General features: G+C 48.8%; 1 protein-coding gene across 3 annotated transcripts in view; it reads right to left on the bottom strand.

Moving 5' to 3' along the window:
• Positions 1–11053, bottom strand: part of PAK4 (p21 (RAC1) activated kinase 4) — a 51788-nt gene extending 40735 nt beyond the window's left edge. For all 3 annotated transcript variants that reach the window (XM_081108227.1, XM_081108228.1, XM_081108226.1), the window contains exon 1: positions 10921–11053. The gene's annotated coding sequence lies outside the window, so the exon portion shown is untranslated. The remainder of the gene's footprint in view (positions 1–10920) is intronic.
• Between the last annotated feature and the right edge of the window lie 13390 nt (positions 11054–24443).

The raw sequence follows: 24443 nt of genomic DNA, 5'->3' as shown, positions 1-24443 counted from the left end.
AGAATCTAGGATTTAATTTAACTCAGAGATAAACACGCAGACAGCCCAAGGGAAAAACAGGCACGCGACATGAAGGGCTACTTCACAGGACAGGCTCTCGGGATGTTCGAAAACATGTGGAGAGCTCTTTCTCCTGACCTGCCACCAGGGGAATGCAAATTAGCACCACAAGGAGATGCCACCACATGTGCTCAGCACCAGCTTGCAGGGTGAGCCAAGCACACACCACTGGTGTCACTCTCACCCTCATCTGTGAAGCAGGTCCGATGGTCGTAGCCACCTTCTGGGATTCCAGGAAGGATTAGGCAGAAGTGGGTGGTGCTGTGTGGGTCACTGGGCCTGGCACTGCAAACCCTCAATTTGTTTTCCTTTTACTCAATCAGCCTGAGGAATAAAGACGCCCAGGCCCAAGATTATTTCAGGCCTCCTCCTGCCTCCATGCAGGGGTGCCTCAGAAGGCTCAGAGTCCTGGAGGCAGGCTCCAAACTGGGTAGCAACTGGGTCTATTTATCTACCACTGTGTCCCTGGAGGGCACTAAGGGCCAGGCACTCCAGAGTATTTGTGGGAAGAAAAAAACAATCACATTCACATTTTCATGCCAGGCCCTGGGGAAGGATGTTAGGGGCAGAACTTCAGAGATGTCCAGACACCCAGAGTAACCTCAGGTCTAGAGAGAGAAAGAAACTGAGACAGAGAGAGGCTCGAGTGGCTGTGATCATTCGAATCCAGACCACCTGGAGAACTGACACTGATGTTGGTCTTTCTTCAGGTCCTAAAGTGCCCCTGCATGCTCCCGCCTAAACTCCTGCACAGGCAGCTCCCTCCGCCACCAGTGCCCCTACCCTCCTCCTCTCTAAGCTAACTGCAAGTGCCATTTCCTCCTCAGGAAGCCTGCTCTGTACTCCTCACCCAGGGCGGATCCCCATCCTACATTCTGGCAATGACACTCACTACTTATTATAGCTCATTCATTCATTCATTCATTCATTCATTCACATTGGTCCACCAGTGTTTACTGAGCGACTACTACACATCATGCTCTGAGAATATAGCAAAGGGACACAGTAAGCTAAGTTATAAAGCTAAGTTATGGACAGTGGGGACAATAAACCAACAGAACCACAAATCATAATGTAATGTAAGTAGTAATGATGAGTGCTATAGAGAAAATCAAGCAGGGGAAGGTGGGGGGGCAAGAGAGACAAGTTTCTGAAAGAGCAGCATGAACAAAGGCCCTGAGACAGGGCCTAGCCTAGACTGCTCTAGGAATGGTACAGCAATGGTGAGCAGAAAAGCCGGGCCAGCCCTGGTGGGTTTTGGCTCAGTGGTTAGAGCATCGGCCTGGGGTCCAAAGAGTCATGGGTTCCATTCCTGGTCAAGGGCATGTACCTGGGTTGCAGTCAGGTGCATGCGGGAAGCAACCAATCAATGTGTCTCTCTCACCTCTCTCTCTCTCTCTCTCTCTCTCCCCCCCCCCCTTCCACTCTCTCTAAAAATCAATGGAAAAAATATCCTTGAGAAAAGAAAAACTGGACAAGAATCTTGTGGAGCCTTGGAGGCATTTCCTGAGAGAAATGAAGCCACGGGAGGGTCCCCAGCAGGAAAGGGTCATGATGTGACTCAGGCTCCCTCTGGCTTCTGTGGGGGCAGACTATGGAGCCAGCGGGAAGGGAGGAGGGAGGATACTGCTGAATGGCCCGGGGGAGATGAGGGTGGGTTGAATTGGGGGTAACGATAAAGAAGAGGGAAAGGCACCAGGTTCTATTCTGAAGGTAGAGCAACAGGCTTTCCTGATCTCATGGATACGGAGGAAAAGGGCAAGATGAGTCAGGATGATACCAGATTCTTGGCCCAATTGAGAGGATGGATGGGGTGCCTGTTACCCAAACAAGGTCACTGAGGGGAGATGGGGCTTTTTTTCCCGTCTCTGTGTCCCCTACTAGGACTGAGCTCAGTGACAGAGCCTTTTGTGTTCAACTCTGGGTCCCATGCCCCCAGCACAGGGCTTATCCAGGAATAAGCACTTGACTCCTGTAGGTAGGACAGGTAAGAGCTGGCATGGACAGGAACACAGGGAGGAGAAAATGACACGAGGGACTCATCTCAATGATAACAAGCACGTGTTACTTTTGCAGATGAACAGAATATAAAATGTTTCAAGGTTAATTCAAACGTATGACAAACCAAGTGTTGGTGAGGATTGGGTGTGTGCACAGGTACAAGCACTCTGGAAAGCTGCAGGGCGGGGTCCACTAAAGGTGATGATACCCTACCCTCTGACCGGAGCACCCTGCACCTATTCCCTGGAGAAAGTCATGCACACACGCACAGTGGGCACATTCAAAGAGGATGTTCACACCTACACAGCAGGAGACAGAGAACTAAGTTATGATTTGTTCACAGCATAGGATACCACACAGCAAGGAGGGTGAATGAACTGACAGTACATGCAAACATGGGGACAGAGGATGAAAGAAGGTAGACTCAAACAAGGACATGCAAAGGATCCCATTTATGTGAAGTTCAAAAGCAGGCAAGGTGGCACTCTAGAATTCAGGGATGCACACCTCGTAAAAGCTACCCGGAAACACAGGGACATGGTGACTCCCGAGATAAGGGGAGTGATTACTAGTGGAGTTGTGATCAAGGGGGTGATGGGGGCTTCTAGGATGTTGAGCTCTCTGTCTTTACCTTGGTGTGGTGGGTGAAGTGTCTATCAAACTGACATACACTTTTCTATGTGTATATATACATGGCATTTCAGAGTCAAATAACCTGGGGCCAGGATGCTGTGGAAGTGTGGGGGAAGGGGACTGGGGCTGTGGAGGCCCCCGAAGACAGCAGAGGAGGGGTCCCTAGGGAGAGAGGAGGCAGAACTCCCTGGGGGAATCCTCACCCGGGGGCTGATATACAGAAGAGCCCTGCCCTCCTGCAATGTCCTACTTTCTCCCCATTGCCAGCACTGACTGAGGAGGGAAGGGCAGAAAGAGAGGAGGAGAGGTGGGGGGAGGCCCAGGACAGCAGGCTACTTCCCTGGTGTGGGAGTGGCTGAAACCAGACTGGGAAAGCCAGCCGAAACCATAGCACAATGCTCCTTTATCAGGAGTTTCCAGGCTGGGACACCTGGAGAGGAAGCAGGGAAGGCCCAAGAGGGAGGCCCTATGTGGGGACCCTGCCTGATGACCCCATCTGTCAAGGTGTTCCCCTTCATAGTTCTGCTGCAGCCTGCCTGGACTGAGGAGACAAGAGGGGGCGGGAGGGAGGCTTAGTTAAGGGGGTAGCACAGGTGGTGTGTCATAGTGGTTGGAGCCAGACTGGGCAGCCAGCAGCCTGGGGCCAAATCCCAGCCCTGCTGGCTCTGTGACCCCAGGCAAGTCTCCCAGGTTCTCAATTTCCTCCCCTATGAAAGGGGAATAGTAACACCTACGACTTGGGGGTGCTGGGAAGATCCAATACATTAGTTCACAGAAAGAACAGTACTTTCTGTGAATACTACAATATAGACTAATACTGAGTAGTAATGCTAGCAGATAACTGTCTTTGAGCACTTGCTATGCATTCTGCCTGATGATTATGCATTTATAACCTCAAGACAACCCTATGAAGAGATACCATTAACATCCCATCTTACAGATGACACTGAGGCACAGAGAGGTGAAGTGACTTGTCTGGGATCACACAGCCAGTAGTGGCAAAGCCGGCTCCAGAGTCCATGCCCTTCACTGTGTCAGACAGGTTAAGAGCTACAAATTGGAAAGGGGGAAAAAAAGAGCTACAAACTGGAGCCAGGAAAGCCTGGGTTCAAGTCGGGGTCAGGCTTACTTGCTGTGGGGTTTCCAGGCTATCCCTTAGTTTCCACTTCTCAGGTAAAGTAAAAATATCATGAATAGACAGCTCCCAGAAAAGGAGGCCCAGATGGCTTTCAATAAACATAAAGACTTTACTCAAGTTAAAATCAGAGCCACAACAAGAGTCATTTGGTACCTATCTGACAGGCAAACTTTGAAGCATCAGATAACACCCTGTCCACATGACCAGCAGGTGAGGAAACCTTGGTGCCAACAGCCACTGGGATGGGGGTATAAAGGGGAATGTGCTCTCAGGAAGCCCAGGACACTGCCGGCGAGCTACTGGACCCCAGCCCAACTCCAGAGGTGAATCCACAGCTGTTTCCCAGGCATGTGCAGCCCTGTTCAGAGGAGGGAAAGCCCAGAAGGCCTGAATGGCCATCGGCATGCCACGGAACATGACAGCCACCACCAGCACAAGGAAGCACTCTGCCCTGACACAGAACTTAAGAGTGAAAAATGCTGCCCTAGCTGGTTTGGCTCACTGGATAGAGCGTCGGCCTATAGACTGAAGGCTCCCAGGTTCAATTCCAGTAATGGGCACATGCCCGGGTTGTGTGCTCCATCCCCAGTAGGGGGCGTGCACAGGAGGCAGCCAATCAATGATTCTCTCCCATCATTGATGTTTCTTTCTCTCCCTCTCCCTTCCTCTCTGAAATCAATACAAATATACTTAACAAAAAAAATAAATAAAGTGAAAAATGCAAGGGGGCAGGACAGAATACAAACATGGGAAGTTGGCTCCACTGGCGTAAAAACAAAGGGGGGAGAACATGTGTAGGAACAAATACCACAAAAAAGAGAACTGGGAACAATGGCTGCCTCTGGGAGAGGAACAGCCGGCCAGAACGGGAAAGAGAGGGCCTTGTCACTGTACGCCCTTCTGTGCTGGGCTCAGGGTCTCAGCGATTACTTAGGAGACTAGATAACACAGGCACATGGAGCAAAAATGTGTCTTCTGAAAATTAAAATGCAGGAAAAGAGAAATGAGGTTAATAACACCTCCTCCTCAGGGTCTGCGGTGGTGCCACTGTGCTGATGGCCGTAAAGCACGATCCAGCGCCTGGTAAGCAGGGAGCTGGGGTTAGTGCAGTGTCACTAGAGGCTGGGAGAGGTGAGGAGGAGGCTGCAGCCCAGAGGAGGACACCTACCCCCAGCTTACCGTGTGCCAGGCAATGCGCTAAAGCACTCTATAGCCTTATCTCCTCCAATTCTCCCAACAGGCTACGAATGTCTCTTCCTCAGGGGCCCCAGCTGGGGAAAGTGGGGTCAGGCTGAAGGACATGTGTGGCCAGTGTGGCCCTGAGGGCGGCAGCATATCACCTCGCATCCTGGGGAAGGTCAGGGTGGGACCAGAGGGCCCCAGGAGACAGGCTACAGTGAATAGTGGCTTCTGCCAAATCTGCCATGGTTGGCTCCCTGGGACTTAGGAAAGCTCCCCTTCCTACCCTCCTTGCCCCCCCACCCTTCCTGTGGGCCAAGGCAGCTGGCAGACAATAAGCCCCAGCCCCGGATGGGTGGTTGGGGCGGGAAGGGTCCCATTTCCCTAACTGTGCCTTGGAAGGAGACTGCTTCCTGCTGGCTGCATCTGTGGCCACCCGGCTCGGCTGATGGGAGAAACAGCTGCTGGGGACACCCCAAGCGGCGTCTGGCCAGGAAGTCTGGCTCACGGTGAGCCAGCAGGACAAGGAGGGATGAGGTGATAGACAAAAAAGGGAAGAGGGATGTGGGGGTCCCTGAGGGAGATAGGGACCCAGAGTCCGGAAACTATGCAGGTTGAACAGGCTTCCAAGGAGCTTCCATCTAAAGAGCAGCCTGGGCCCAGCTGGTGTGGCTCAGTGGTTGAGTGTCAACCTAGGAACCATGAGATCACTGCTTGATTCCGAGTCAGGGCACATGCCTGGGTAGCGGGCTCAATTCCAGTAGGTGGTGTGTATGTGAGGCAGCCGATTAATATTTCTCATCGATGTTTCTATCTCTCTGTCCCTCTCCCCTCCTCTCTCTTTCAAATCAATAAAAACAAAAACAAAAAACACTTCCAAATCATTGCAAGTAACCACAACAAGCAGCGACTCTGGGGCCCGAAGGTGTGGAGTTTAAGTCCTGCCTCTGCCACTTGCCTGCTGTGTGACCTTAGACAAGTAACATTCTTCTCTGGATCTCAGTTTACTCATCTCTAAAATGGGGATGATAACAGTACCTACCTTGTAGGTTGTTGTGAAGATCAAATGAGTTAATGTGTGTAAATCTTGGTCAGCACATCTAACCCTCCTCCATCACTGCCACCCTCGTCCTATGCCCCCTCTTCTATTCAACTATCACAGTACCTCCCCTCGGGTCTCCCTGCCACTGCCCTCCATGATCTGTTCCCCACAGGGTAGCCTGAGAAATCTTTATGAAAGGAAACCAGACATTGCTTAAAGCCCTCCAATGACTCTCCATTACACACAGTGAAATCCATCCTTCCCTCAATCTGAAAGCACCTGCTCTACCTTCCACATCCTCCCCACCTCCTCAATCTCATTGCCCACTCTGCCACACTGGCCTCCTTGATGATACTTGACTCTCCCAAACTAATTTGGACCTGAGGGCCTTTGTACTTTCCATCCTCACTGTTATATTCTTTCCATCTTCTTTGTAGACCTGTCTCACTCTTATTGATCAGATGTTTCCTCCAGAAAGTTCTCAATGACTTCCCAGGCTGTGACAGGCACCGCCTCTGGATTCCTACAGTCCATGTGCCTTCCCTATCCCAGCCCCGACCACTCTGGGCTGTCACTGTCTGAGGACAAGTCTGTCTCTTTCATCTATATATATAAAAGCCTAAGTGACAGTTACAACTGAACGACCGGAACAGACAAGTCAACCAGTTGCTATGATGCGCACTGACCACCAGGGGGCAGATGCTCAATGCAGGAGCTGCCCCTGGTGGTCAGTGCACTCCCACAGCCAACCTCCCACGGCCAGCCAACTTCCCCCGGGTTCCTCCCCCTGGCCAGCAAACCTCCCGCGGTCCCTCCCCCTGGCTGGCAGGCCCTGGCCAGCCCGGCCCCGATAGGCCCTGATCACCGGCCAGGCTTAGGGACCCCACCTGTGCAAGAATTTCGTGCACTGGGCCTCTAGTTGTACTATAATACAATGGGCCATGGAAAGAGGGATGGGCCAATGGCTGTGTTGGTCACCACTGGGACCAATGGTCAGACACATGAGTGTAGCAAGGCTTTGCCCTTCCCGTCTAAGCTTCACCTTCTTCTTCCCTGCCTCCTGCCTGAGGAGGCCCAAGGCAGTATAGTTTCCTTCCCCAACTGTGTGCCGTGGGAGAAGCCCAAGGAGAGCTGGGTCAAAGCTGCAGTCACTGTCCCAAATGCCCTAGAAGGCAAAGGTCGAAGCCCTCTGGGGCTCAGCGGTGCTTGTCAGGCCCCACCTAAGCCCATCACATGAACCATCTCCCCAACTGTGCCCCACCAGCCTGGAAGGCCATAAAACCTACCATCTCATGATTGAATAAATCATCTCAGCAAGAGCCACCAAAGTGCCCAAAGCAGGACGCAGAGGAAAGGGAACCCGCAAGTCCTACTGGGAAGCGCACTGTACAAACATTCAGGAAAGCAATTTGGAAGGCAAGCAAGACATGTGCTCAAGAGAGACTCTGGCCATTGATAGTACAAAAGGAAACACTTTCTAGAAGGTTCACTGCAGTGCTGTTTGTTACAGTCCCAATGGGAAACCACTTAAATGGCCACCGAAAAGTGAACTCCTGTGTGGCAGAAATCACAAAAAGAAACACTCGACAGCAAGGAAAACAAATGACTGCCCTAGACCTACACATCCACACAAAGAAATACCCAACCCTAATGCTGCACAGAAGCAGACTGCTCATCGTGATGCCACTTACATGACCTGTAAAATGGTGGTGGTCAACCCTGGCAGTTCCTGAGAACCTCATACTATTGCTGCACCCTCCCCACCCCCCGCCCCGGCCAGGAACCCGGCAGAATATCTATGGTGGGCCTGGACAACAGTGTTTTGAAAGCTCTCTAGGTGACTACACTACATAGCAATGTGCAGCTGGGGTTGAGAGCTATTGCTCTAGCATTTGTGAATATAATTCAGGACAGCGAAAGTGTGACAGCCTGCAGAGAAACGCTATACACCAAATTCCAGGACAGGAGCAGCCACTGGCAGGAAGGACTGGGAGGGGTGGGCAGAGGAGTGGAGCTTTTAACTGCATCCACTACATGTTCTGTCCCAGGCCAGATGCTGGAGATGTCGGTGTTCTGGTATACTGAAAACTCTATTTTTGTTGATAGTCTAAAATGTATCACAAGGAACACAACTGGCACATAAGAATCTCTTGCCCAAGGTCCCACGGCTGGTAAGTGACAGGGCAGGGACCAGAACGTGGGTCCTCAACGCCAAGCCCCTCTGCTCCTTCCCTGTGCTGAGCCCTGAGATGCTGAGTGAGCTTGCACCACAAGGGCTGGGCTGGCCTCGCAAGGCTGCCTGGAGAGTCCACCCACTCAGTGACACTGCTAGAGCCAGGGACGGGTGGCTGCTAGAGAAAGCCAGGAGGCAGGTAGAGAGAGGCCCCTCCATCATCTCTGAGGTAGCAGGAGCAGCAGCAACATCAAGTTAGTGCACACACAGCACCGACTGTGTGCCAGGCCTTGGGCACACTGGACACTGTGAGGTAGCCACTATCATTAGGCCTGTTTTCCAGAAGAGGAAACTGAGGCCCAGAAAAGTTAAGCAACCGGCCCACGGTCACACAGCCTGTGAGTGATGGAGCGGGGTGAGAACCCGGCATCCCTGCTCGTGTCTGCTTTCTGAACTGCTCCCTCGTATTGCCTCACAGCTCCACAGACACAGGCAGCTATTCCTCCACCTCTGCTCCCTCCCCCTCCCAGACTGGGCACCCTAGTGGTCTCCCACAGGCCTGCAGGTGTACGCCTACAGGCTGCTTGTGACCGACAAGCCCCCAACTCTGTATCCGTCCCTGGCCTCCACTCACAGACAACTTTTCCTCCTGCCTGGTTTGCCATTTCCCATTCGTCCTACTCATCCTTCAGAACTTACCCAGGGGATGTTCCCAGGGACACAGTCCCCAGCCCAGCTTGGGGGCCAGGTCCGGGCACTCTCCTGGCTCCCTGGACACGTCCTCGCAGACCATGTCTTCTCCGACCAAGGGACCCAGAGCCCCAGGCTCCATGTGTCTTGTCCACTGCTACAGTTCCCGCACCCAGCACAGCACCCAACATTCAACCCCCACAACAGAGCATCCCCACAAGCCAGGCAGCGCGTCAGTGGGGATTCAGGGCAAGAGCAACATGGAGCGATTTCTGCCCATTGAGGAGCTCACATTTTAGTGGGAGAGGCTGACAACCAAGGTAAGGACAGGGTGAGGGCTGGGGAGGAAACAAAAAAAAGAGTGTCTGAGGGCAGGGAGAGCTGGGTGGTCCTGGTAGGGCTGTGGGTGAGTGACAAATGAGAGGGGCAGCGTGGGAAAGGATCCCAGGCACAGACAACAAGAAGGTCGAAGACCTGCAGGTGTCAGTCTACGGAGTTGAAGAACAGCAGAGGCCAATGCGGGTGGACTGAGGCGAGGAATGGGAGAGCAGGAGGAAATGAAGGGGGAGCAACTGAGGACCAGGATGAGAGCTGAGGGTTTTAAGCAGAGAAAACACCCAACTTTGTACAGGGTACCACCCAAGGACACCCTCCCAGCCAGAAGCCCATTAGACATACTTGGACTCCAGGCCACCCACAAACACCCCATCCCATAAGCCCAGGGGAGCCTCTCTTCCCAGATCACACCCTTCCATGGAGGCCAAACAGACAATCCTTTCCTGCTCAGGGAGTGGCCCAGCCTTGCCCAGTCTCTGCTTCCAAAAACAGACCTTCAGCCCTAGCCAGTTTGGCTCAGTGGATAGAGCGTCAGTGGTAGGGCTGTGGGCTCGGTCCCCAGTGGGGGGCGGGCAGAAGGCAGCCAATCAATGATTCTCTCTCATCACTGATGTTTCTCTCGTTTCTCTCTCTCTCCCTCTCCCTTCCTTTCTAAAATCTATATATATGAAGAAAAGAAAAAAAAAAATACAGACCTTCAGCAATTTACAATGTAGTGATCAGGGGTGGGAGCTCTGGGATTCAGACCCAGCCTGGAATCTGCCTGTGACTTAGCAGAAGCTCTCTGAACCTCACTTTTCTGTCTGTAAAGTGGGTCTATTTAGTACCCACGTCACAAGATTGTGGTATAATAAGACCAGGCACACAGGGCATTGAGTGGTGTGCTAACCCATATTAAATATTAACCGATACTGTGATTATTTAAGAGGCATAGAACTCAGCCCAGAACTTCAGAGTTAGAATCCCAGCTGCAAACTTCCTCATTATGTGACCCTGGGCCAGTCACGTAGCCTTTAGTAAGGCACCAACCCCACCGGGCTGCAGTCAGGATTCAACATGCACAGGGCCTGACACATAGGGCTTTACGACTGTTTGCTATTATTGTCATTATTTGTGGAAGGGGGCTCCCCTCTCCCCCACCAAATATCACCTTTGACCTCTCCCTTGGATGTCCTGTCCCCCAACCCATCCGGGCAATATGTCCCACTTGGGTTTTAACTTTTGACCCTTGATTTCTCCCCTTTGTCCATGCCTCACCTTTGATCCCATAAAAGATGCCCCCCAACCTAAATCTCATTCATCTGCCCCACTGGTTGCTGCCTTAACCTTCCACCTGTCCTCCTATCCCCCCAAGATTGTGACCTCTGACCATCGGAGGCGCACCCTCTCCTCAAATTATTATTTTAGCCCCCTTTTTTGACACTCGCCCCACCCCCCTCTAGCACGCCCCCCACTTCAAATTTCGAACTTTGCGCTACCCTTGGCCACACCCCTTTCGTTAGTTTGACCTTTGACCTCCTCTATCACTGACCCTCGACGCGCGGCGCGACCCTACCCTCCACGAGTGAACTTTGACCCCAGCGGCCCCGCCCCCTCTTTACTACGTTAACCCACTCCGCTTCCACCGCCCAGACCACCCCATTACCCTGGCCAGACTGCTTATCCTACCGGCTCGACGCCGTAGACGCTAGCGGCCTGGCTGCTCGGCTCGGAACTCCCGCCTTCGCGTCGCCCTCAGGTCTCCTGTGCCGCCGCCACCGCGGCCACTGCCGCCGCCATGTTGAATACCCAACGAACATCCGGGGCTTTCCCCCTTCGCCGCCCACCAGTCCCTATAGCAACAGGGCTGACCGGGTAGGGGGCAGGGCCCGCTTAGGGGCGGAGATGAGCGCCTGGCAGCGCCCGCTCCGGCCTCTGATTGGTGCAGATTGTCCAATCGGAGACCTCCGGGCGGAAAATGCCAAGCCGGGATTGGGAAATTTGGAAAAGGTGCGGGGAGGCTGGATCCCAGCCCACTCTAGTTCTTAAAGGGGAAATGACTATTCTCTTGTAATGGTCATTCCCACCTTCCCCGGAAAGAAGTTCAGGGGTTGGAAGGCAGTAATGGACGATAATGACCAGAAACAGTTCTTAAAGCATTTACTATCTTCCAGACACCCAGCAAGGCATTGTCTTGCTGAACACTCACTGCAACCCGATTGTATTATTGATAACAGTTTTACAGATAAAGAAACTGAGGCTCAGAAGGGTTTGGGATTACAAGAAGTAAATAATGAGTTTTGGACGACGGTCTGTCTGTCTGAATCCGGGAACTTCACCTGGAACCAAGATTCTATTTAATCTTAACCTTTTAAATAAAATTTTAAATATATATGTATATATACACACACACACACACATACCACACCAGAAATCATAAACTAAACTCGGACAACATGTTCCATGATTTCACTCACTGGGCTCCAGGACTTTGCTTTTCCAGAAAAATACCAGGTGCTCTTCCACTCCAAGGTCTTTGCGGTGGCTGTTCCCTCTATCTGGAAACACCCTTCCCCCAGGTATTCTTTCCGCTCCTTCCCTCTGCTCCTTCAGGGTTTTACTCAAACGACAGCTTATCAATGGGACTGTTCCTCCCACCCTAACAACAGCAGCAAATATTCCTCTTACATGCTAGTAAATCCCTTACCTTGTCTGTTTTTTCTTATTTTCTGTTGCTCAAAACACCTTTTAACATACTGGATAATTAGCTATTCATAGTTGTTGATTTTTGGTTGTCTCTCCTGCTGGAATGTCGGCTCCATGAGAGCGTGGATGTTTGTGTTTTGTTCATTGTGCATGCTCAGGGCCTGGCGTTATTGGCATGTAGATTAGATGCTCAATAAACGTTTGTTGAATGGATGGTTGGATGAATTGTAATTCCATCTCCTCAGAGATACTCTTAAATGTGTAATGTATCTCCCCTGCCCCAGCACAGTGTCTAGCACATAATAGACATTTAATTAATGCCTTAGGAAGCAATGAATGAATAAATGCATGGAGTCATTTTTTTCTGTATTTTTAACTACATTTTTTAATAGAACCAGAAACACACATTTATAAAGAATTTTGTATCTTTTTACAGAGAACAAACTGATGGTTGCCAGATGGGAGTGGGATTGGAGGACTGGGTAAAAAAGGTGAGGGATTAAGAAGCATATATTGGTAGGTAGAAAATAGTCATGGAGATGTAGAGTACAGCATAAGGAATATAGTCAATAATATTGTAATAACTATGTATGAAAGGGATCACTTGGTGAGTATATAAATTCTAACCACTATGATGTACATCTGAAACTAATATAATAATGGATGTCAACTATAATTGAAAAATTTTAAATATGTAAAAAGTAGTAAAGAATTTTGCATCTTTTTAAACAAGAGTATAAATATCACCAATACTTCCCATGCCATTAAGTATTCTTTAAGATCATTAGTTTTAGCTTTTTAGTTTTTTTTAATTCTCACCCAGAGAGAAAGAGAGAAACATTGATGTGAAATGTGAGAGGGAAACATGTATCAGCTGCCCCCTTATGCATGCCCAGCCAGTATCTAACCATAACCTAGATATGCGCCCTGACCAGGAATTACACACCAACCTTTTGTTGTTTGGGAGGACGCTTCAACCAAGTGAGCAATGGGGCCAGGGTGACCATTAGTCTTTTTCTTGTTGACCTTCTAAGCTGTGATAAATATTTTGCTATTATAAATAATCTCTCCCCACAAATAAATCAAAGCAGGCAAATATTTGTGCACATCAGTAATTATTGCCTTTGGCCCTGGCCAGGTAGCTCAGTAGGTTAGAGTGTCATCCTGATATGCCAAGATTGTGGGTTCAATCCCCCATCAGGGCACATACATAATATGAATGCATAAATAAATGAACATCTCTCTCTCTCCCTTTCTCTCTCTCTCTCCCCCTCAAATCAATAAATAAAAATTAAAATAATAATTATTATTGCCTTATTTCCTTTGAATAGATTATCACAAATGGAACTGCTGGATCAGAAGAAATGCACATTTTTAAGATTTAATAATAGTAACCGTTTCCATGTTTCTAGCATTTCTGTGCATGGTACTAGGCCATGTAATTTTAACAACAGTAGCTATGACCACCCCTGTTTCGCAGAGGAGGAACCTGAGGCTTATAGAAATAACTTTGCTCAAGTCTCACAAGCTAAGGGGCAGAGCTAGGATTCATCCCCAGCTTTGACTCCCAGGCTCTCGCTAACTGCCCTCTGCTGCCTCCACATGGCCTGGGACACACATTGCCAAATTGTGTTACAGGGATCCAATTCACACCCCACCACGTTCAGAGGGAATATGCCCTTTAAATAAAGTAGCCTCGCCAACATTAAACATTCTTGGTTTTGCACACTTTTGAACTCTTTATCCGTACAGAGGTTCCATTTAAAAAAAAACATACACAAGCACCAGCAGGGTTTGCTCAGTGGATAGAGCGTAACGGCCTGCGGGCTGAAGGGTCCCAGGTTCGATACTAGTCAAGGGCACATGCCCAGGTAGCGGGCTTGTTCCCCAGTGGGGGGCGTGCAGGAGGCAGCTGATCAATGATTCTCTCTCATCATTGATGTTTCTATCTCTCTCTCCCTTCCCCTTCCTCTCTGAAATCAATAAAAACATATTTAAACAAACAAAAAGCATCACACATACAAGGCTAGTAACTGAAATGTCTGCACTTTAGTCGGGTCACAGTGATAGGAGAGCCAGGTACAGCCTTTGCCTCTTCAATGCGCTGCACAAATTGCAAGGCATTAGGCTCTAGAACCCATTTTGCAGGAAGCACCCTTGTAACTTAGTTGGGAATCTGCCAGAGATCAGACCCCTGGAATAAGCCTGGTGACAGACCTGCTCCAAGGGCTTATTCAGGATAGGCTATCAGGCCCTCTTATTTTGGGGTTCTGAGAGAAAAAAATAATCATCTCTAAAGAGCCTTCTATAGAGAAGGCTTCCTGGAGGTGGTGGTGAGGAGGTGACCCTCAAAGGATAGAAATAGGAAAGGCGGGTGAGGTAGATTTGGGTTAATAAAAATGATCCATTTCAATACATCAAGGAAAAAGAGAAGTGACAACATATGAATGGCAAGCAAAGCTTTCTTCCATCATATGTAAAGAACATTTAAAAATCAATATGAGCCGAAACCGGTTTGGCTCAGTGGATAGAGCGTCGGCCTGCGGACTGAAAGGTCCCAGGTTCGATTCCGGTCAAGGGCATGTACCTGGGTTGCGGGCACATCCCCAGTGGGAGATGTGCAGGAGGCAGCTGATTGATGTTTCTCTCTCATTGATGTTTCTAACTCTCTGTCTCTCTCCCTTCCTCTCTGTAAAAAATCAATGAAATTATTTTTAAAAAATCAATATGAAAGGTGAACATACAATAGAAAAATAGGCAAAGGACATGAACAAAAGTTAAAAATACAAACAATAGATAAGAAAAAAATAAAGTTGGTGAACAAGAAATTAATAAAATGGCTATTGTTTAAAAAATTTTAAAAAAAGAAACAGCCAAGCCCTAACCAGTTTGGCTCAGTGGATAGAGCATCAGCCTGTGGACTGAAGGGTCCCAGGTTCAGCTCCAGTCAAGGGCATGTACCTTGGTTGCGGGCACATCCCCAGTAGGAGGTGTGCAGGAGGCAGCTGATCAATGTTTCTCTCTCATCAAGGTTTTTAACTCTCTATCTCTCTCCCTTCCTCTCTGTAAAAATCAATAAAATATATTTTTTTAAAAAGAAACAGCCAAAATGGAGTCACTTTTTTGTTTATTTGTTAATTCTCACTCGGGGAAACTCTTTCCATTGACCTTTATAGAGAGTGGATGGGAGGGGAGAGATAGAAAGAGAGAAACATTGATGTGATGTGATAGAGACACATCGATTGGTTGCCTCCCACACATGTGTGGGATCGAGTCTGCAGCTGAGGTATGTGCCTTTGACCAGAATTGAACACGCTACCCTTCAGTCTGAGGGCCAGCGCTCTAGCCACTGAGTCAAACTGGCTAGGGCAAAATGGAGTCACTTTTGCTAAACCCGTCACCAAACCAAAACTTAATAACTAACCTAATTGCAGTTCCAGCCTCTCCCATGAGTGGAGTTTTAAACCAGTCAGGAATTTCTTGATCAACACTAATGAGGTAATCTGCCTGATAAGACCCCCCATGCCTTCCCCTAAAGCAGCGGTTCTCAACCTGTGACACGTGGCTCAGTTGGTTGGAGCACCGTCCTGTACACCAAAAGGTGGCGGGTTCGAGCCTTGGTCGGGGCACATGTGGAGGCAACCTGCCGATGTTTCTCTCTCAATTTAAAGCAGCGGTTCTCAACCTGTGGGTCGCGACCCCTTTGGGGGTCGAATGACCCTTTCACAGGGCCGCCTAAGACCATTGGAAAACACATATATAATTACATATTGTTTTTGTGATTAATCACTATGCTTTAATTATGTTCAATTTGTAACAATGAAAATACACCCTGCATATCAGATATTTACATTACGATTCATAACAGTAGCAAAATTACAGTTATGAAGTAGCAACGAAAATAATTTTTATGGTTGGGGGTCACCACAACATGAGGAACTGTATTAAAGGGTCGCAGCATTAGGAAGGTTGAGAACCACTGCCCTAAGGAAAGGTGATCTTGCTTGAAAAATTCACTTTTGCCCTGGCCAGTTTGCCTCAGGAATATCGGCCCCAAAGGATCATGGGTTCAATTACTGGTCAAGGGCACGTACCTTGGTTGTGGGTTCAATTCCTGGCTCCAGTCAGGCACATGCAGGAGGTACGATCTATCTCTCTCACCTCTCTCTCTCTCTCTCTCTCTCTCTCTCCTTTCTCTTTCTCCCCTTCTCCCTCCTTTCCACTCTCTACAGATCAATGGAAAAAATATTCTCAGGTGAGGATTTTTTAAAATTCACTCTTTTCTTAGTACCATCCTCTTTCTGCCTATTAAAACCTTCCTCCTTGTACAACTCCTTGATGCTCACTTCTAGTTGCTAGATGGAGTGCTACTTAATTAATGAATCACTTAATAAAGCTAATTAGATCCTAAAACTTATTTTGTTGTTTTGTTCTTTAACACTATTAAACAGATCTTTTTTCTTATTTATTTATTTATTTATTTATTTATTTATTTCTCCCATTGACCCCTTCTAGGCTGCCCCAGGCCTTCATTACCCTATTGTCTGTGTCCATGGGCTATGCATATATGCATACAAGTTCTTTGATCTTCTCCCGCCCTTCCCCCCCGCCCCCCCCCCCTCCTTTTCTCTCTGAGGTTCCATAGTCTGTTCTATGCTTCTATGTCTCTGGATCTATTTTGTTCATCAGTTTCTTTTGTTCCTTAGATTCCACATATGAGTGAGATCATGTGATACTTGTCTTTCTCTGACTGGCTTATTTCACTTAGCATAATACTCTCCAGGTCCCTCCATGCTGTCTCAAAGGCTAAGAGATCCTTTTTTTTACTGCTGCAAAGTATTCCATGGTGTAAATGTACCACAGATTTTTTATCCACTCATCTACTGATGGGCACTTGGGTTGTTTCCAGATCTTAGCTATTGTAAATTGTGCTGCTATGAACATAGGGGTGCATACATTCTTTCTGATTGGTGTTTCAGGTTTCTTAGGATATTTTTCTAGAAGCGGGGTCACTGGGTCAAATGGCAGTTCCATATTTAATTTTTTGAGGAAACTCCATACTATCTATCCTAATATATAAAAACCCAGGGTCCATAACATGCAAAACGATCTTAGGCTCGACCAACCGGAAGTCAGTGCTGGGTTGCTGTGGTCACACACACACACACACACACACACACTCACACTCATGCATGAATTTCGTGCACCAGGCCTCTAGTATATCTATAAAAGCCTAAGCGACCATTACAACCAAACGACCAGAACGACTGGTCGCTATGATGTGCACTGACCACCAGGGGGCAGATGCTCAACCAGGAGCTGCCCCCTGGTGGTCAGTGTGCTCCCACAGCTAATCTCCCCCAGCTGGCCAACCTCTCTAAACACTACATGATTTTACCTGTCTCCTCACTTATCTAGAAGATGGGATCCTTAGCCCCATTTAACAGGCCAGGAAACAGGCATGGGAGTAAGGTAGGAAGGGGAGCAAAGTCCCACCACCTCTAAGCAGCTTTGCTGGAATTTTAACCAGGAAGTCTGACTTCAAAGCTGATGTTCTTAGAATGGCTAAAGTTCATTCAATATATTCATTGAATGCCATCTATATGCCAAGCCATCTTGACTAATGATGACTACAAACATTTATTGAGCATTTTCTGTATAGCAGGCCCTTTACTATTTCATTTAATCTCTGCAACAGCCCTATGCATGCCATTCAACAAATGTGCAAACTGAAGCATGGAGAGGTTAAATAACTTCTCTAAAGTCACTCAGCAGCCTACTCCAGGGTTTAGGCTCCTATTTCTCTTCTTTTTCAGAGAACAAATGCTCAAGAGATAGATAATAAACACATGAACAAATAAATAATATAACAAAATAAGGTGATAGCAGAACTCAAAACATGTCATGAAATACATCCATGCAGCCACAGAATGCCGAAGATACAGGCCCCAATGAGCCCACTCCTAAGTATTTACTCAGGAGAAATGAAAACATATACAGGGGTGGGCAAACGGAGGTATACAGTTGTGAGTACGCAAAACAGGGAGTTTAGGAAGTAGAGTACAAGAGCATATGAATAATGAAAGCCGGCAATTTGAGCACTTATGAGATTATACCTAAGTGAGACTGTGCCATTGTAAGAGTCTTTTGAGTTAATAGAGCTATTGTAATAATCATAATCTGCATGTCTTTTTCCATTCAAACAACTATAAACCCACTTTTGTCCACCCCTGGATATCCATGACTAGTACAGTAATGTTCAAAGCAGTTGTTTTCATAATTGCCCCAAACTGGAAACAACCCCAAATGTCCCTGAAATGGTTAACAGATAAATACATTGCAGTAGATCCATTCCATGGGACACTACTCAGTAACAAAAAGGAACTATTGGTAAGCAGGACACCGTGGGTGAATTACAAATGTGTTAGGCTAGGTGAAAGCAGCTAATCTCGAAGGGTTACATACTACCTGATTCCATTGCTAGCATTCTGGAAAAGGTAGTTCTGTAGTGACAGAGAGCAGATTGGTTATTGCCTGAGGCTGGGGGACAGAGGAAAGGATTAATGGCAAAGGGACAGAAGGGAAAGTGGGGTGATGGAAATATTCTGATTCTTGATTGTGGTTACATGGGAATGCACATGTCAAAACTCAAACTGTACACTTTCAAAGGGTGAAGTTAATTGTAATAAATTACATCTCTTTTTTTTCTAAATTACATCTCAATGAAGTTATATTTAAACTAAAATGCAGTAGAATAAAGTATAGACATCAGTTAATAATAATGTGTCAATAGTGGTTCCTTAATTGTAACAAATGTATTCCACTAAGGAGAAGATTTTAATAACAGGGGAAACTGGGTATGGGGTTTATGGGAACTCTATTCTATCTTTGAAATTTTTCTGTAAATCTAAAACTGTTTCAAAAATAAAGTTTACTTTTTAAAATGAAAAAAATCAACAACAGAATGGAGATGATATTCTGCCCAATTTAACTTATGTGGGAAAGAAAAGCAGGGTACAAACTCACCCATATCATATATTAGTATTTTCTTTCTTTTTAAAAATTCAGACATATTTGACATATAATATTATGTTAGTTTCAGGTGTACAACATAATCAATATTTGTTTATGCTGTATTGCCAAATGAGACATATGGAACGCTTCACGACTTTGCATGTCATCCTCACACAGGGCCATGGTAATCTCTGTATCACTAGACTTTTAGCACATGTGCTGCCAAAGCGAGTTCAATAGTATCTACATTTAAAAAAAATATATTTTTATTGATTTCAGAGAGGAAGGGAAAGGGAGAGGGAAAGGGAGAAACATCAATGATGAGAATCATTGATTGGCTGCCTCCTGCACGCCCCACACTGGGAATTGAGCCCACAACCTGGGCATGTGCCCTGACCAGGAATTGAACATGACCTCCTGGTTCACAGGTCAACACTCAACCACAGAGCCACGCCTGCTGGGCTTTACATTTTTTCTGTTAAATCTAGGGTTATAATGAAAAAAATTAAAATGTTTAAAGTTAGAAGCTGTTAGGAATAGGACAGCCAGAAATTTTCTGGCTCTATTTTATTTATTTACTAGTGCCCTGGTGCACGGATTCATGCGCATTGAAAGGAAATTAATTAGAAGGGGCCGGCAGGGAAGGACTGGGTGAGATGGGGGCGGGGGGGGGGGGGTGAGGCCAGACACACCTTGGAGCCAGCCTCCTGTGGTCCCTCCCCACTTCCCAGCCAGCTGCTCCTGGGGCAGCACTGTGGCTCAAAGGGTGTCTGCAGAATGGTCCCTCCAGCAGGTGGAGTTCCTTGGACTGACCTGCATGGATAGGTCTGAAACCGGCTCTCTGACATCCCCTGAGGGGTCCCAGATTGGGAGATGGTGGTTCTTGGGTGACACACCCTGGAATCAGATTCCCTCCTCTCTGGTTCTGGGTGCACACCCCAGAACCACTGCTGCCTAGTCACCGCAGCTCAGCAGCTCCTGCATTGAGTGTCTGCCCCCTGGTGGTCAGTGCGCATCATACCTACCGGCCGGTCACATGGTCACTTAGCCTTTTATATGTATAGATTTTTGCATGGTTTGAATTTGACTGTGTTATTTTCTCTCCTGAAGAAAAATAAGGATATTATCATCTTTTAAATTTGCTGAAATTAAGTAGCAAAGATCTTGGAGGAGGTCTTTGAAGGGAGGAGGGGGTGGGGAGGTGCAGCCACTGCCCGGGGAGTAGGGACCCCTACAGACCTCAGAGAGGCCCCTGTCTCCTCAGGCATGCATGTAGGACCCAGAGGAGAGCTTTTGCCCTCTCTATGTCCTCTGTCCTCAGCTCCTCAACTTTCTTGCTCACACTTAGGACTGCAATAAAAACTTAGCCAATAAAATACAGGATCCCAATTAAAATGGAATTTCAAGAAACCCCAAGTCATTTTTTTAGGATAAATATATCCTATGCAATATTTGGAACATACTTATACTAAAAATGTATTTATTGTTTATCTGAAATTCAAATTTAACTGGGCATCCATATTGTACCTGGCAATCCTGCTCACTCCACAGCAGCCACCCTGGCCTCACGGTTGATTCTTAAACACACACACTCAGTCCTGCCTCAGGACCTTACACCTGCTGGCCCCTCTGCTTGGGTCACTCTTCCAGGTCTTTGCTTTGACCAACTCCCTGTCTTTTGGTTCAAATGTCACCTCCTCTCTGAATACCATATCTAGAGCAACGTTGCTATCCCACACTGGAATTACCATGTGACAGTATGTTTTCAGCTTCTTTACCTCCCCGGGTAGAATTTAAGTTTCACAAGGAGGAAAATGTCATCTGGGCCACCACAGCATTTCCAGCGCTTGCATCACAGCGCACAGATCTTTCACGGTTCTTGGCTACAATCAGCAGAAACCATTTCTGACTGATGTGAGCAATGAAGGACTTTAGTAAATAAAAGTTGTTAATGAATGAATCCCCAAACCCACAGCTTTCCACTCCTTATCTCTGCACAGACCCCCAGCCACTCCACAAGCTCTCCCCTGGGCCCTGCTGCTGCTTCTGGGAGCATTCGCCCCGTCCTGCTTAGGCAGGCCTCTGTGCAGCCTCCAAAAGCCTTGCTCAGCTCTGTCTCCCAGAAGACTCAGAGTCTCTGGCCCTGCCACCTGTCACTTCCTGTGCATGTCACATATCACAGGTGTTGCAACCAGCTGTACGTGCCTGTCTCCTGTGCGCCTAGCAGCAGGTGCCCTAAGGGTTGGGCTTTAATCTGATTCACCTAAATCACCATCATCCCTATTATTTGCTACCTGCTCCCTCAGTGCCAGGTCTGTGTTAAGCATTTTACCTTTATTTCTCCTTCCTTCACTCATTCCACCAACTTCTATCCAAGTAATTACAATGTGCAACTAATATGTATTGGGTACTGGGGCTGCAGAAACCCCTGCACCCTGGCTCACATTCTGATGGAGGAAATAAAGAATACGTAACTAAACATGTATCTACATGGTAGGTCACAAAGTCGAAATGGCCAAAGGAAAATAAAGCAGGGAAAGGGGCTGGGAGGTGGGGGATGAAATATTCTTTCAAACAGGTGGTCAGAGAAGCGTCACTGAAAAGGTGAGATTTGATCAGAGGCCTGAAGGAGTGAGAGGGCGCCATGTGAGTACCTGGGGGCAGAGTCCCAGGCCCAGGAACAGCCAGTGAAAACCCAGGAGGGTAACCTGATGGATTTGAAGCAGGGTGGGCGAGGACAGCTAGTGGCAGATAAGGGCAGGGAGGTATTGGGGTCAGCTCATGTGGGACGGTCCACGGGGAGGACACTGGCTTTTGCCCCAAGTGCGACGGAGCCACAAGAGGGCTCAGCAAGGGAGAGACACGGCTGATGTGGAGTCCCCAGGTCCCTTTGCTGTGTGTGAGAAGCAGAGGGTGGTGGCAGGAACAGGAGCAGCAAGACCAAGATAAGAGATAAGGTGGATAGGACTAGGCCAGGGTGTGGCCTTACAAATGGGAGGAGACACATTCTAGATAAATTTAAAGACAAACTAACAGAATTTATTAGGTAATTGATTATGGGCATGAAAAAAAGAGGAGTCAAGGACAACAACACCAAAGCTTTCAACTCATTTAATCCCAAGGCAACCCCACAAGGTGTGATCAGTCTTTTGTTGCAGATGAAGAAACAGAGGCTCAGAGAGGGCTAAGGACTCCACATCCCACTGGAAGTGGCAGGGCTGAGATTTAACCGGGTTTCTGTCTGGCTCCCGTGCCAGGCCTTTGCTCTCTGTGGACCCCATCGCCCGGGCACGCTCACAGCCTCCCTCAGTACACACAGAACATGCCAGGCCTGACCAGCTCTGATTCATTGCTGTCTGCCCGGCATCTGGCATGTGGCAGCCTTCATTAAGGCAACAAATATTTATTAAGCATCTATCTTGTGCTGGGCTGGGCTGGTTCGAGCCCTGGACACCACCCTCCTGGGTTGACAGTCCAGTGGTGGAGACAGACCCACCCCCAGACAGTGCTGGCCCAGAAAGGGCGGGGTTGAAGTGGGGGTGTCCAGGGTCCTAACCCAGCCTGAGAAGGGCCTGGGAGAGCTTGAGGGAGGTGAAAGACCCAGGAATGAACAAGATGGTCTGGGCCTCCACCCTCACAGACCCCCAGCCCAGCAGGGCAGATTGACAATGAATGGTTAACAAATCAATAAAAGAACTGTAGAAAGCCAAGAGCTAGAATTGACGTACACAGGGTGGGACAGAGACTGGGTGTGGTTATGTTAACTGGGTTGTCAGGGAAGGCTGTGATCCGAGGCCTCAGACGGTGCCAGCCTGGGATGAGCTGGGGAGAGGGCCCTCAGAGAGCAAAGATCCAGTGCACAGGCCCCACGGCAGAAGCAGCTTGGTGTGTTCAAGATCAACTGACGAACGAAGTAGAAACAGGCATGGATTCATGGAACAGGCTGACAGCTGTCAGAGGGCAGGGGTGAGGGGTGGGGTGGGGGTGGAGGAGACTGGGTGAAAAAAGGTGACGGGATTAGCTAAAGAACATAATTATAGCCCACAGACACAGGCAACAGTGAGGTCATGGCTAGAGGAAAGGGGGCTGGGGCTGGGTGGAGGTGGGCAAAGTGTGTGTGTGGGGGATGGGGACATCTGTAATAGTGTCAACAATACAAATAAAAGTTTTTAAAAAAAGAAACTGCCAGGAGCCAGTGTGTTTTGGGCTGGATGGGGGGGGGGGGGGGCGGTGAGTGGGAATAAGATGTGAGGAGGCTGACAGAGTCAGTGCAATGGAAGGACAGATGTGAGGTTGGCCTGCAGAAGTGGAAGTCACGGATACCTTCGGGAGAGCTGGAGTCAGAGCATGTTCATCAACCGGCTCAGAGCCCTGCCGTGACCCCCTCTCACTCAGGATGTGTCCCACAAGGGCCCGCAAGTCTGCCCCTCACTCACCACCCCCTCCTCCCCCTCATCCTCTCTGCTCCAGGCACTGGCTTCCCCGCTGATCCTCTGACAGGGCAGGCACGTTTGTGGCGCAGGGCCTTTGCACCAGCTGCTTCTCTGCCTGGAACACTGCCCATGTGGCCCCGCCTCATACTCCCTCCCCTAGTCTCCATCCCTCTTCCCTGCTTTTTCTGAGCCCATATCACTAAATAGTGACACCATTATATATTTTACTTGTTTATTAGGTTTGCCATCTTTCACCGGGTAGAATGTCACTAGGGCAGAGACCTCTGTCCTGTTCATGGCTGTCTCCCCAGGACTGAGAACAAAGCCTGGCACATGGTAGGTGCTCAATAAATAATGGTCGAATAAAAGAAAGGAAGAAGGGAAACAGGGGAAGGAGGAAAGGGGAGGGAAACAGCAGGCCAATGAGCACCTAAGGCTCGTCAGCCACCCCAGCTGGAAGGCAGGAGTGGTAACCCTTCTCCACTTCCAGGATAAGCCATTGCCAGGCTGGGGAACCGTGACACAAAAAGACAGTCATTAGCATTTTCTGGCTATGGGTGCGCCGAGGGCAGGCCTGGGGGTGGGGTGGGGGGCAAGTCACCATTGCCACCTGCTGGAGAGTGGTGCCTGATGGCCGTGCCCACCTTTCAGACTTGGGGCTGGCCACACCTCTCGCCCCCACCCCCTCTCCTGCACAGGCAGGAGAGGCGTGCCCTAGCGGGCATCCCCAGCAGAAGTGCAGAGTCCAAGGAGCCACAGCCATGAGCCTCTTCATTCCCGAGGCCCTGCGGGCACCGCCCAGTCGGTGCTATGCAGAGGGGGCAGGGCTGTGCCACCCACCTGTGTGTCTGTGTCTGTCTGTGTCCGCAACTGCCCTTCGAACACAGCCGCTGGGGACCCCCACCTCTCCAGGAGGGGGAGCTGCCCAGCCCCCTCAGGGCCGCATTCATCCACATGGGCCCTCAGGAAGGCAGAGGAGTCAAGGCCTGCCCTGGCTCCCCAGCCGGGCATGGGTGGTGTCCGGTTACATAGGCCGCAAGGCTCAGAGTCGCCCCGTTC

This window comes from Myotis nattereri, assembly GCF_964212035.1.
Source record: "Myotis nattereri genome assembly, chromosome: 15".
Classification (NCBI taxonomy): Eukaryota; Metazoa; Chordata; class Mammalia; order Chiroptera; family Vespertilionidae; genus Myotis; species Myotis nattereri.
Note: the sequence above shows the minus strand (reverse complement) of the source record. Positions and strands in the feature narration are given on the sequence as shown.